Raw genomic sequence first — 16,096 nt, forward strand, 5'->3', positions numbered from 1 at the left:
TTAAGCGCGTGGCGAACGTTCTCGATATAGTGCTCTATCGAACTATGAGAACCTAGAAGGTGAGAGTACGATGTCCAATTACGACGCGATATAAGGACACAACTCCCGGTGTAAATGCACAAATACCTGTGCTTCAAGAATAAACTTCTTCTTTTCCCTTTTCTATTGCGACGTTCTCCATGGGAAGCAGATATTCTAGGACAATTTACATATCATTCTACGATAATTTCCACGTGTTCGTGATTGTGGTCACGTTCTAAAACTTTTGTGTCAGTTTCAGCTCTCATCCAGACAAGAAAGAAGACGACCTTTACATCCTCGATAATCTTCGCCAGGATGTCTCACCCATCTTCTGAAGGAGCGATATACGAGGATCTGGAAATGGACTTTGCTGTCAGCATGGTATGTTAAAATGTATGCACTATCTGACATGGATGAGATAGCGAGTGGAAGCAGATTGCATGTAAGCAGATCACCATGTGAGCAGATTCATTCATCGACGGCGATATCCAAATTCATCAGAAATTTAAGTACCTTTTATAATAACTTTTTTGTTCACCTTTGTAGAAATAGTACTAGCTTATTCATTAATGGTGGTATTTCTATTAGATTAGAGTTTTTGACAATATTTCCATTCTTCTTTCTTGTGGGTAATGATAGTGTTGTTACGATGTGAGTGAATGATTTGTTGGACTCTATTAGTGTAGTTAGTCAGTGAGTGTCGTCTGATATTGTTCTGAATTTCCCTCCGAATGCTTAGAATGTTTTTTAAAAATCATAGACCTCTCCGATAAAAGATAATTTTATGTGAGATTAATTCAAATGTGTGAACTCGTGTGGGACAAAATTACAACACATTTGTCATACTGGATTTCAGAGTGTATTTCACATTACGTATTTCATTGGATTTCATGCGATTTAGTGTCATCAGATTCATTGTCGAATTCAGATTTTGTGAAATAAATAGTCAGCCGTAATAATAATATTTATTATTATTATTATTATTATTATTATTATTATTATTATTATAAAGATGAAGATCGGGTTAAACTGAAATTTAATGGTCATGAGTGGTAAATATTACTTGCTTTTATTGTGTTATGTATGATGTGTGTTCTATTAGTAGATTATGAGCCTGGAATACGGCGGATCCTGAAGGATTAATTGTGTAAATTTATTTGGGAAGTATGTGTCTAGAGAACCATGTCTTCTGCGAATTTTGGAGCAAGTGTTAAATAATGTGGATGAGATTTTGAGTTAACAATAATTTATCGCAACTCATGAACCACATGTCCGATGATGTTATTATTTAACCAATATTCATGTGCGTGTTATTAGTCGACCAATTCTTCTGAATATTGAATCACTGATTTTCTCGGTGATCAACGTTGTAACAACTCTGTTATTTTCGGTACAAGTGATTGCCCAGATTTAATCATATTTCTATGAGCTTCGTGTGCTACTATCTATCCCATACCCTCATCTGAATATTCAATGGATAGGGGAATAAAAAATTAAAACTTAATATTCAAATTCCATAATCCGATTGTAATATATGTAAATAAAAATCGTGTATAATTTGTGTGATTGTGGAATGCGTGCAGTTAATAATATTTTTCTGTGATTTATTGAAATGTGGTTTTGACATGGCCATGTGTTCATCTTGTTGGGTCCAGGTTATTCCACGCGTTGTTTGTGATGATTTATTTTGAGATGGTTAACACCTTTAGTAAATTTTATTTGAATTTTACGTAAAGTTGATGTTAATGTACAAACCAAAAATGAATAAGTGCGTAGTATCTCCAATGCTATGAGCAAAGTACCTACCAACATTGTAAATATTGTAAAATTCACCTTCAGGGCGTCGAGTAACATGAATTAATTAATGTTATATGTCATTCAAAGCAGTTTTGAAGGATTTTTGTGGAAATAATAGTTTTTGTGAATGTAATTAAATTTTGGTACGGACTGGACTAGACATGATTCAGTAAAATTATGTAATGAAGATATTTCAAGAGTATAGTTCAGTAGAATTCGCACCAGAATAACGAAATAATGCTAATGGAATTTATCCACGAAGAAGGAAGGTAATGATGTAATAATTATGATATTATTTGCGAAGTTTAATGACGCCATTATTAATTAATTTGCTCATAAAATTAAAATTTATAAATTTGGTTTGTGTACAGGTAGACGCTATCGCTATAGCTTAGGTTAGTTTATGAAACCATGGAAAAACTTATTGCTGTTTAATTTTCTGATTTGCTAATAATCCAACCAATGTTAAGAGGAGGTTCTTCCACAATAATTTTTATGCTAATTTAGCGTCATTATATGATGATATAGAGAGGAATTATAATTTATATGAATTATTCCTTGTCGAATTACGTCATCGGATGGAATTACGAAGTGCTTGAGATTAAACATTACTTTATGAGAAGAAATATGATCCAAACAAGTGAGCATAGTTGCAACGAAGTTTTATACGTCTTAATAATTGTATTATTTATGAAGAAGTTATGATATAAGGAAAAGTGGTTATGTTGTTGATATAATTGAATTGATTGAGCGATATATATATGAGAATGGTCTTATATGAAGCGAGTGGAGTGAAGTATTAGGAAGATATGTAGCAATGAAGACGTAATGAGGGATGCTAAATGTTTATATTCAGAATATGGATCAGATATGTGAAGCAAGTACACTGAAAGTGATAAGTCGAGGGAATAACGTAAGACAAGGTATGCATGGCAAACCCATATGCGTATATGAGAATAAATGGTTTCTTCTATGTCAAATACAGCTGTGTTGTAAGGAAATACTTATAGCAAATGTCATATTGTGGTAATGCACGTAATGAAAGATGAAATGAATGTATAGCTATATATTGCATAACATAGATAGATAATAAGGAGCTAACATAACAAACATTTAGAAGAGTCACTTAGATAAACTTTGCATGATAAATAAGGCTACGTGAAAGGCAGTGGCGTATGCTGCAATCAAGACATGGGCTATCACTGGACTTAGGTTACCCATTTTCGATAGTTGGTTTAGAGGACGTCAAGCCTTAAGGGTTTGAGCTGCAGCTAATAGCCATCGGAGTAGCCTGCTGTGTTAAGGATGGTTCACACGCCCTAGCCTCTGCTATTGTCAATACTCAACACCTGAACAATGTAGATGGTAGCCAACGAATCAGCCTCCTCGTACTCCTAATTCCCCTAGCTCGGGGACTGGGTGCTTATTACGTTTTCACCATTCATTTCATTAGGTCACCATCAAGCCTTTCCAGAGGCTATGCATTATTATATTATTATTATTATTATTATTATTATTATTATTATTATTATTATTATTATTATTATTATTATTATTATTATTATCCGGTCTAGAAAGCCAAGAATAACGACCGAGAGGATTCGTCGTGCTGACCACACGACAACTCTTAATCTGCAGGCCTTCGGGCTGAGCAGCGGTCGCTTGGTAGGCCAAGGCCCTTCCAGGTCTGTTGTGCCACGGGGTTTGGTTTTGTTTGGTTCGGTTATTATTATTATTTCTTAATCCGTTTGTCCTCCAGGATTGGTTTTTCCCTCGGACTCAGCGAGAGATCCCACCTCTACACTCACGGCCAGTCTCCCGGAACGTGAGACTTTGGGTCGGGGATACAACTGGTAAGGAGGACCAGTACCTCGTGTAGGCTGCCTTACCTGCTATGCTGAACTGGGATCTTGTGGGGAATGCTAAGATCGGATGGGATAGACAAGGAAGAGGGAAGGAAGCGGCCGTGGCCTTAAGTTTGTTACCAACCCGGCATTTACCTGGAGGAGAAGTGAGAAACCACGGAAAACCACTTCGAGGATGGCTGAGGTAGGAATCGAACCCTCCTCTACTTAGTTGACCTCCCGAGGCTGAGTGGACCCCGTTACAGCCCTCGTACCACTTTTCAAATTTCGTTGCAGAGTCAGGATTCGAACCCGGCTCTCCGGGGGTGGCAGCTAAACACACTAACCACTACACCACAGAGGCGAACATTATTATTATTATTATTATTATTATTATTATTATTATTATTATTATTATTATTTTGCTAGGGGCTTTACGTCTCACCGACACAGGTAGGTCTTATGGCGACGATGGGATAGGCAAGGCCTAGGAGTTGGAAGGAAGCGGCCGTGGCCTTAATTAAGGTACAGCCCCAGCATTTGCCTGGTGTGAAAATGGGAAACCACGGAAAACCATCTTCAGGGCTGCCGATAGTGGGATTCGAACCTACTATCTCCCGAATGCAAGCTCACAGCCGCGCACCTCTACGCGCACGGCCAACTCGCCCGGTATTATTATTATTATTATTATTATTATTATTATTATTATTATTATTATTATTATTATTATTATTATTATTATCAGTTGCAAACAATAAGCATGGCCAACAATAAAGTTTGTGAAGTTTGCATGGGCCACATAACCACAAATACTTTTCATACTTACTTAAGTAGAAATACCCTTTGTATGGATTCTTGTTTTTCTCCTCATGTTCACACTGTAACTATAAGCAACCCATAAGATGCCCTGCACATGCAAAAACAAACTCGTGATACTGTAGCACATGGGTGAAACCCATCAATTCGGACACTTCCGGAGAACTTCGAGTCTTTGGGCCTTCTCTTTCCACCGCTCTCTCTCTCGTTAGCGGGGGCGATTTGACGGACCGAAGCCTAGCCCAGCTCAAGGTTAGGATCCCCTCGTTCCCCGCACCATTCCGACATTCACCAGCAAGCCTCGCGCGGCGGGTTGAGGGGTGTGGGCCGAGGGCCAGGGCTGCGATGTTAGTCTCCGATGCCTTGCTCTCAGAAATACGAGCGACGTTCTTTCTGAATGCTTTCAAGTTTTGTAAATGGAAGAATGTGTCAGATGCTTACATTATAATTAGATTTAGATTTCCATCGTTCTCATTTGAGGCTTGGGCTTCACTGATAGCCTTGGTAGCCCTCAGTATACGCCACTGGTGAAAGGTCAAACGCATATTGAGAGGAAGTTCATAAGGCTAATTGAGAACTACTTTAGTTAGAAATGAGATATGGATTTTTTATATTTTGAAAGGTGTTTCATGATTATTATATTTTTATATGTAAATATAATAATAATAATAATGTTATTTGTTATACGTCCCACTAACTACTCTTTTACGGTTTTCGGAGACGCCGAGGTGCCGGAATTTAGTCCCGCAGGAGTTCTTTTACGTGCCAGTAAATCTACCGACACGAGGCTGACGTATTTGAGCACTTTCAAATACCACCGGACTGAGCCAGGATCGAACCTGCCAAGTTGGGGTCAGAAGACAAGCGCCTTAACCGTCTGAGCCACTCAGCCCGGCATACGTAAATATAATAGACTAAGAGAATAGATGCCGAGTTTTTGGAAGGCAATAGGGAGTAGTAGCCTTAGCATGTCATTCAACAAAAACGTCGAATAAAATGCGATATTTGTAAAATAATTCAGATTGTGTGATTTTTAAAGAAAACATTCGGAATTGAATTGAGTGTTATGTTAATCAAAGATATGATTAATTATTTTCTTTCAATGTAATGATTATTTTAATGATGTAATCGATTAATTGAATATTTTTCATATCAAATGAAATGTGAAATAAGATGTTAGCTCATGTCAGGATTGAAATTCAATTTCTCTAAGCCAGTTCTGACTTAAACGAAATGCATGTATAATGGTAATTTATTTTATGAGATATTGGACAAATATTAGGAAATTCTACTTCATATTTTCTTTAGTAATTCATTTAGATTAATAAATTTCTTATTATTATTTATTTGTTAAATGTGTAAGTAAGTGATTTGTTATAGCACAGTGTATGTTAACTTAGTTTCAAGTTGAGTTTATGCGGTTTATTATAATACCTGCGGTGATTAAAAAAAGCGATAGGATGGAGACGTTCATCCGGAGATTAAATATGTCGCGTGCGATTTGACTCTTCTTTGAATTCACGTTAAACTAAACTATTTCACGAAGATTTACTCTGAGAAGTCAACCAGCTACCGGGATAGATTTAAGTACGTCGTACCTGGACGCGAGATGGGCGTAGTAATAATAGATGATCACCCATACCTCCAATAATACACTTGGTTATTTCGTTAAGATATTATGCTACAGGTAAAAGTAAAATTATTGTTACTATAGTGCAAAGTTTTTGCACTTTCTACTCATCATGTTATCTAATAAGGTTAAGGGATGATCAGTACAGATTAATGCATTCTTATGGTAAACAAAATAGCCTTTCATACTTCCATGGTTTTCAGGTAACTTCCAAATAGTTTCCGCTGATTTACGAGGAGTGAGCCAGCCCTCAGTATGTAGAATAATCAGAGGAATATCGATCCTGATTGCCCGAAATAGACCACAGTTTGTTTCGTTCCCAAATGAAGCTGGATTTCGAAATAATGCGCGTCGTGCGTATGGAAAATCCCGATTCCCTGGAGTGGTTGGAGCTATTGATTGCACTCATGTACTAATAATAAGTCCAGGTGGCAACTAAGCTGAGTTTTCCGTAATAGGAAAATACATTTTACTTTCAATTGTCAGGGCATAGTCAACCACGAGATGAAGTTTATTGATTTCGTGACGGGTTGGCCAGATTTTACGCATGATAATATAATTTTCAACAACAGCAGGATTTGTTTACAATTTGAAACGGGACTGCGACGTGGATTACTCGTTGGAGATAGCGGTTACGCTTGCAGCCATTCTTGATGACACCCCTTATTAATCCTCAGACACCACCTGAGGAATCACACATTGTCTCTCACATTCTTGCAAGAAACGTAGTAGAGAAAATATTCGGAAGCAGGAAGAAAATTTTTCAGTGTTTATCAAGGACGTTTACTTTTAAATTAAACAACATACATCACAAACCAACGTTTTACATTAAACTATTTAAACACAATCATGATGTGCATAAATCTCCATTGTGGCTACCGTTGTACTTCATAACAATGTTGCAGATCGTGCTCTCCTGGAAGAACCTGATGAAGGGAATGGCAATGGTGAATATCATGACCGACCTACACCCAAAATGTTGGGAACTGTAGCCAGAAGACGTATCATAGAACAATATTTTAACTAAAACTGTTGTGTGACTATCTATAATAACAACAACATTACCCTTTCATAAATGCATTACCACAATTATGTAGTATAATTTGCTTCATAAAATTGTTCTATTAATGCCCTAAATTCTATTTCATAATAATTGTGCACATTTATATAATAATAATAGTGTGTCCACTACTGTCATGTCATTTGATGTTAGGTTAATACATACAGAATTGGTTGCATTTTGCTTTTCTTATTTCAAGGAATGCATTCATCTGCATGATAGTTAACTTATGCACCTCCTCTTGGAATTTCATCCTCGCTGTATGGAAATCCTTCTCCTGCTGAATCTTGAGTTGGTGAAGCTCTTTCATCTGCTCTATATCAAGTTCCCTCCTGGCTTGGAGATACGATATTGCCGCAGCTCGTACTCTAGTCATGCCTTTGGATATACCGGTACTCTTTCTTCGTTCTGTGGCTTCCTTTTCAGCTGATGATTCTGCCAGTACTGTAGGCCCACTCTCAGCTCCCGATGTGATTTCATCATACAACACCTCCTCTTCCGTCTCCTCTTCACCCATGAATCCATCGCTGTCAAAGTCATTCAGGATTCCTCAGATTATGGTGAGGTACCACACTTTCCACCATTGCTAGAAAACTGGCATCCTTGTCACTTCTTGTACTAAGCCCTCCACCATTTGCAATACCTTCCTTTCTTTGCTCCATTTTGCGTTGTCTGGATCTAAATTTAATATTGTTACAACACTTTTTCAACTGCTCTCCACTTCTCTTGCTCGTATTAGCTATAGCCTACTACAAAATTGTACGCTAATTGTCCTCCCATGCTTTTAATATTTCCCTCATAGTAACTCTGCCTGTCTTTTTGTTTTCAACTGTATCTTTCTTCTCTTTCACTACTTCTAATAACACCTCTCCTTCATAGTTGTTGAAGGCTGGCAATTTTTTCTTTCCATCCATTGTCAAGAAATAAAAATTAACTGTATTAACTGTATTGTATTGCGTTTAGAGTCCAATGCGACCTATAACGCAGGAAATAGCTTAATTTCTTCTTCTTCTCCTTCTTTATTAAGTAAAAAACCTTGAGTGATGGGAGACGCTACACTGCTCTTCCATTGTTTCATTGCCAACCTCATATCCAACTCTCCAGATCGTAACTAACCAGTCTAATTTGTAAAAGTTGCGTCTATGAAATAGACATCCACGAAACTCAAGAGAGCGAACTTACGTAAGTCGAAGTCAAAGTCTCATTCATGAATACTGCCCTAAGTGTTCAGTCTCAAGATAAGCGAACCCAAAACAATAGTGATGGCAATAAACAGAGAGGTGAGACCATTGAATATCGTGGTAGGAAACCATCCACTAGAAAATGTGGAAAACATCACATACCAAGGTAGTGTAATATCCCAAGACATACTAGCTACAAAGGATGGGGCAAATAGAGAGCAGAAGAGCTCTCACTTTTACCAGCCAGTATGAACACTTCTCTGGGATCTCAAAGTACCAACAAAAGTAAAGGTGGAGATGATCAATCGGTACTTCATACCAATCTGAACCTAAGTTATCGAAACTTGCACCCTCACTAAGAAGGACTTATGAAGGTCGGAGGCATATCAGATGAAATTCCTGAGCACCACTATTAAAAACTGGACAAGATAAGGAATGACATGGTTAGAAAGGAGGCAGGGATTGAGATATCATTGTTTGATCGGGTCAGCGTGTCCCGATTGAAGATGTTTGGGAATGTAATGAGGATGAAGCCAACCAGGAAAGCTTATGTTAACTTGAAGTTGGAGAGACATGTCACAGGAAAGCGGTTAGTGCAAAGACCAAGAACCCACTGGATGGACATTGTAAATATGGACACTGAAGACCGGGCAAGAACATTGGAAGGCTTCATTAACAACAGAACGTATCTCAATAAGACAGAGTGGAAAAGGCTCGCCAAATGAAGATTATGGTGATGATGGTGATGATGATGATGATGATGATGATGATGATGATGATGATGATGATGATGATGATGATGATGATGATGATGATGATGATGATGATGATGATAAGCATTTCAATATACAAAATTTTGGCAAGTATATCTTTGGTTTTTCGCACAATGAAAAACCGTGAGCTTCCAAGAATAAGTGTTATATTTCAAAGGGAGATCAATCTCCCACGGTACAAGACCGTTAGCACCTTATATGCACATCGAGGTACCTTTTAATAGTGCACATAAAAGCTATCAGCTTTTATACCACTTGACACTCGCTGCCCTTAATTCAGAGTGATGCAATAACAACATATATATATCAGAGGGATCCAGACGAAAAAGGAGCAAATGCTCATGCTACATGGCCAAGAATGGCTTAAATTAAAGGTTAACAGAAAAGTGCGAATGGTGAGATAGACTGGGATGCTGAACCCACGCAAGCAATCCTGTGACATGACTTACAATGAAACCTAATGGGACAGAAGGCCCGGTATCATAGAGGATAAGCCATAATACATTAGGGAAAAGAGGGTGTACACTCTTGCAGCCTTAAGGTGTATCTACCGCTCGGGTGGTTAAACTTGGTAGCAAGAAATACCAGAAACCAACATCTTACAAAATAACTTTTAATGAAGGAAAGACTTATTAAAATTTTTATACTGGAACATAACTGCACACGAATTGATGAATAATATACTACTGTACTAAAATATATAAAGGAAAACCGCTGGTGAGAACATAAAAAATATACAGATTGGAAAAATAGCAGTTTTGAACCGCAGTCCACTTGTAAGAACGAATACAACAGTTTGTATACAAATTCCGGTAGGCTTTTCTCTGGCACTATGGTTCTTTAACACTGAAAATTTGTTTTCAGCTAAAGCATATGAATAAATAAGAAGAAGAAATAGATATGATGTCCTCGAAAGTGCGTTAGACATGAACAGTTTGCTTGACTAAGATAACGCTAGTGGCTATACGTCGCATCGACACAGACAGTTCTTATGGCGACGATGGGAGAGGAAAGACCTAGGAGCTGGAAGGAAGCGGCCGTGGCCTTAATTAAGGTACATTTGCCAGGTGTGAAAATTGTAAACCACGGAAAACCACCTTGAGGACTGCCGACAGTGGGATTCGAACACACTATCTCCCGGATGCAAGCTCTTGACCGCACGGCCAACTCGCCCGGTACTCAGATAACGATTTTTAGCATTTCTTACATTTGATTATCTGGTAACGGTCACACTGTTTATTGAATGGAGTACAAATACCATCGTAAGTAGGTTGTTGAAAGGTTGCTGTAGTGGAAACCGTGAATGGCCAGTCTTGTGATGACACTTCCTTAATCTTGGAGTTCTGTGGTCCAATTTCGGTCGGTCATTGTGCTTTTGCTGTAGAATTCGAGTACTATTCCAGCTTGCTTCTTGTTCCTCGAATCTAGAAGTATCTCTTAGGGTCTTTTAGATGTTAATAGTAGTTTCATACTGATGTCTTCAAAGAATAAGGGGGATAGGCCTACAAATGGGATCGGCACGGATTCAAAGAAAAGGCATTCTCATGCTGCAGAATAAAGGGGTACATTTAGTAATGGAAGAAATGGACAAATGCCAGAAATACGCTTATTTTCTGTTGGATTATTTCACTAACCGATAACTTATACTTCAGCTAGTTCAGCCCTCAGTGGAAGCTAAGACCACGATTTTAGATATAACATGGAGAGAATGTTAAATGAAACAGTGCCTGAGGGTTTGTCTTATAGACATCCATATGCGGGACGTGATAACATGCCAGCGCACGTCAAGACCTGCTTCCCGTATTCCTCACTGATAATATCCATAACGAATGGGAACTGAACCATGCGACTTTGCAGGGAATCTGATTGTGTCAGAAACGAAATCATGCTGGCACACGTAAAGGTGTAATAAAACTCAACGTTTGTCTCAGAGTTTCTAGCCAGATTCCCTGGAGTCCAGTCCCCCCTAAGACTTCGAAGAGTACCGTAGTTAAAGATTTATGATACTTTTTGTACCCCACAATAACGGTCTTTATTAGAAGGAACTCAGTCGATTGGAACCCTGCAAGCGAAGTACGCGTGTGTGCGGGAGTGCAGAGTGTTTGTTGCGTAAACGAAATGGGGATAGGCTTAGAACACTACCGAGCGGTCATCGGCCGATTGAACAACCGAAAAAGTTATCAGGTACATGGTCTAAAATGTGATGTAAATTACTTTAAAATGGTGTTGGCAACGGTAGTGATTGCTGTGCTATTAGTAATTGGAGGATTGGAAAGCAATCCTGAGCCACTGAATGGGGAGGATATTGAAAATATTAAGGAGGTGATAAAAGAAGTTAGCCAAACAGACGCAACAAGGGAGCTGATCATGGCACAGAATAAGGACATTCAGGATATGAAAGATAGCCTAATGAGTGACATGGCAGGTGTAAAAGAATTTCTGGATAAATACCAGGAGGAACTGTAAAATGCAAAGGAACACCGCTTGGTGTTGGAGCAGCGAACACGGGAGCTGGAGATGCAGTTCCGGAGGTCAACGCTTGCCCAACGTAGCAGATGCCTATTCACATATGGGATAAAAGAGAATAGAAGCGAAGATATATTGGCACTATTATCTTCTGTGTTGGAAGTGCTCACGGCAGGAGTGAAAGTAAATTGTACAGAATCCGATGTGGATGACGTGCAGAGAATAGGAAGGACCCAAGGGAATAGGTCGATTAAGGTACAGTTAGTATCCGGGATGAAAGACTAATATTAAATCCTCCGGAATTTAAAAGGGACGGAAGTTTGGATCCAGAGAGACATGGTAGTTGAAGAAAGAGAGGAGATAAGAGTTCTTAGATTCCACCTGGGGAGATCAAGGAGGGAGGGCTTCACAGCGTTCATAAGGGACAAGAGACTTTTCATCATAAGCGATGGTTGAAGAAAGAAATACTCGTCAACCCAGCTGGAAGCCTTGGCGGGAGGAGAAAGTGCAGCACTAGCGCAACATGGAAGAAGGAATGATGACGCGCAAGAAACAGGAGCGGAGCATGTGCCGACGAATTTGCTGACAGCTACTGAGCATGAGGGCGTTGTTACTAGTGCTGAGGGGCGATCTGTCTGTAAATGATTAACACCCGATGCTGAATCGGGGACCAGCACCTGTAGTACACCGGTAGCTGTAAAACTCAGTAGCAAAATAGAAGATCATAAGAAACAAGGACAGAACTTGAAAGACATATGATTAAGAAGAGGGATCTCGTAGATGGAAAAGGAAATAAACAGGAAGGAAAGATGCTAGGGGGGATTTATAGCTCTTCTCATGGAAGTATAGTCCAAATTGTTAAAACAACAAACACACGAAGTAAAACAGGAAGTGATACTGATAACAGGGAAGCGAAATAACTAGTATTGAACACTGACTTTGTTAATATAGAAGGCTTATTAAGCAAACTGGGAATTATAAGAGTGTTTAGGCTTGTGGAAAGTTTTGAGATACTTGCCCTTTTAGAACATTGATGCCCGAATGGAAGATCTTATCGTGGCAAGGATATATTACTAAAAGTGTAATGGAAAGAAAGAGAAGGGCACGAGGGAGAACTCCTGGAAGGATATCGCTTTTGATAAAGGAGGAGATTATTAATCAGATAGAAGAATTGCCTAACAATATGGAATATGTAGTTTGGATGAAGCTCAAACTGGAAGGTAGTAAGGGGGGAGATATGTGCATAGACTTTCTATATAAACCTCTTCTAGGCTCACAACATACGAACATGCATTTTTGAGGATTTAATAGAGGTGATTAACTTAACGAGAGGTAACTTTGAAGAAGCAGGAATTATTATGTTGTGAGATTGGAATGCACAGATTGGGGAGTCAATTCCAGCATAATAGTGAAGAAGTAATGTAGCCGATGAGAGTTAGCTTAAATAGCCGGGATAAAGAAGGTAATGTATATGGGGATAAACTCCTATCTTCTGTGCCGCAGAAAATCTATATGTTCTAAATGAATGGCGGCGGGGATGAAACGGGAAAGCTAGCATATATCATAACGCACGGAGGCAGTGTCATTGATTTGGTTGTGTGTACAGAAGGTATTTTAGAAATGATAAAGGTAACAGAGATAAAAGAATGCGCCGAATCACATCATTCCCCGGTATCTGTTGCCTTGAGGGTGTATGGGAATGTGCAGTAGGAACGTAATATTGTAAAAAAGAGGATAATATAATAATATAAGTGGTGAGAGAATACCCGAAAAAGAATAGAGTCATATTTAAGAGGACAAGAATTTCAGATAATTACGAGTAGAATAGAGGTAGAGTTATTGAGTAATAATGTGGACCTAGCGATAGCACTAGTATAGAAATCCTTAAGACCACAGCTCACGTGAAAAGAAAGCAGAAGAATAATAAAGATAAGGGAAAAGTGTGGTATAGTGAAATGTGTAAAAGTAAGAAATTGGAGGTGATGAGAACCCTAAAGGCATTCAGGAAGGAGGGTGAGCCTGAGGTTCGTGCACAGTATTGTAAACTAAGAAAGAAATACAAAGTGTTATTAATAGAACAAAGGAGGATATGGCAACAAGAGTAGACGAAATTAATACACATAGATTATAAAAGTAATCATAATGATTTGGTATGGAATAGAATGAGCACAATAAGTGTAGAGGTGATAGAGGTTATGCTAATGTTAAAATTGCTAATGGAGTTTGGGTTAATTATTTTCACAAATTGTTAGGAGGTCATGATACTTGGATAAATAATAGAACGTGTATGGATATCCCGAGGAGTCAGTGGATACGTATCCCCTGCTTAAATGAAGAAATATTAGAATATGAGGTTTTAGGCCAAATTTAGGAAAGCGGTGGTAAAAATGCAAGCAGAGCGACCCTCTCAGAGTTCAATGGAATAAGGCAGGGTATGAGCATAAATGAGGTTTAGAAAGAAGCAGTCAAATGTCAACAAATGGTGGAAGTATTAGTAAAATTGTTCAATATGATATTTGATTCTTCGTAATTTCCTAAGTCATAGCAGATAAGTATTTACAAAGAGCGTGGGGAAAGAAATAATCCTAGTAACGACAGAGGAATAACACTATTGGACTCCCTATGTAAGTGATATACCGGAATTTTGGCAAATAGACTGATGAAATGGACTGAAGTATTTTCCGTCCTCTCGAAATATCAGAGTGGTTTCAGGAAAAGTAGTAGAACTGCAGATAACATTATGATTGTAAAAACAATAATAGATAAAAATACAAAACGGAAATAGGGAAACTACAAAAGGCTATAAATTTTGAAAAGGCCTTTTGACACAGTCATCAGGGGCGGATTGGTCGCCAAATTACGTCTATTAGGGAGGTCTAGAAAGATGATACAAGCGATTGAGGCGATCTATGGAGGGGTGCAATGCAGTATTAGGGTAGGCGATGGAATAGTATATGGTCAAATATAATCTAAATTGGGTTTGAAACAAGGGTGTAAGCTATCTCCTATTTTATTTTTGTTATTTATCTATGATATATTAATTGGATATGGAGGAGATAAGTGGACGAATCCAGTTTTAGTACATCATGAAGTACCAGGCCTAACTTTTGCGGACGATGTCCTGCTGACGACGTTAACGGTCGGAAGCATGCAAAGGAGTATCAATGCTGTGGCAGAGTCTAAAAAAATTTCATTAAAATGAACATTCCCAAGACGAAAGTTCTGATTTGTAAACAGGGCTGTAAGCGAGCGAAGAATGAACAATGGACGATAGATAGATAGATGTCAAGTGGAGGTCACGAATAGATTAGAGTATTTGAGAATTTATATAGCAAATAACGGGAAATGGCTCCACTAGATAAAACAATCAAACTGGAAAGGTTTTGCATCATTATCAGTGATGCGAATTCTTGAAAATAATTTCCCAAATATAGATTATAAGATTCAGAATAATTGCGAATGTAAATAGAAGAGAAACCCGAGGTTTTGATACTGTGGATAATGGGAATTTATAAGAATAAGTGACGGATTAGGGGGAAGGATAGAGTAAGGTAATTTCTCTGTATTGAACATAGAGAGAAAGTACACATGCTGAAATCCTGTAAAGAAACCTTAGAGGTTACAAGGAACTTTCTGAATAGCAAAGAACAACATATGGTAAGTGAGGATAAGAATGGTTGTAGAATTATTAGGATGATAAGCAAATAATCGTATAAGCCTAGTAATCTCAGTAAGTTATTCATTCATTCATTCATTCATTCATTCATTCATTCATTCATTCAGTTATTAGGTTATTCAATAATGAGGGCTCTCTCCGCAGTTGCCGGTTATCCGTTACTGGGAGTGAAGAGTTTCCTATGCTTTTCTTGCATGCATGAATGGCATCCATTCACTCTGAATGGGATAGTCTCTCGGTATCTGCTGATAGTTTGCAGCTATAGGCCGAGTGCATTTAATTCATCCATTCATGCATTCATTCATAAATCCATCCATGCATTCATCCATCGACTCATTCAATTAAGAATGCCCTCTCCTCAGTTGGTGGTTATCCGTGACTGGGAGAGAAGTGTTTGTTCATTCATGCATGCATGAATACAATCCAGTAACGCAATTATTCATTCATTAATTCATTCATTCATGTAGCCATTCAGTTATTCAGTTCATGCATAGTGTCTGTTGAAAGTGGAGAAGAATTCTGTACAGACTTTTGAGTCTTATGACAAATAAATATTAGAAGGAACGGAGAAAATGTTATTTACCAGTGATTTTATTCATGTCACCGTTCAATCCAGTTTAGACTAACAGCTTGTGTTGACCTTGATCGAAAGAACATAGCGAGTGTGCAAGCACTAGCCATGGGAGGAGTTTATTTCTTCCATATTTCCAAATCGTGTGCCGATCCAAGGCTATAAACCACGTGACTTCGACAAGGGCAGAGTTGCATTCGCAAAAATTCATTCCAGGAAGGAAATATTCTAGAATTATCCATGACCAAATTGACGAACCAA

At 38.4% G+C, this 16,096-nt stretch overlaps 1 pseudogene; it reads left to right on the top strand.

Annotated features, from left to right (window-relative positions):
- The first annotated feature begins 8,855 nt into the window (after positions 1–8,855).
- Positions 8,856–11,126, top strand: LOC136863685 (uncharacterized; annotated as a pseudogene).
- Positions 11,127–16,096: the final 4,970 nt, after the last annotated feature.

Source organism: Anabrus simplex, chromosome 2 (genome assembly GCF_040414725.1).
Source record: "Anabrus simplex isolate iqAnaSimp1 chromosome 2, ASM4041472v1, whole genome shotgun sequence".
Taxonomy (NCBI): Eukaryota; Metazoa; Arthropoda; class Insecta; order Orthoptera; family Tettigoniidae; genus Anabrus; species Anabrus simplex.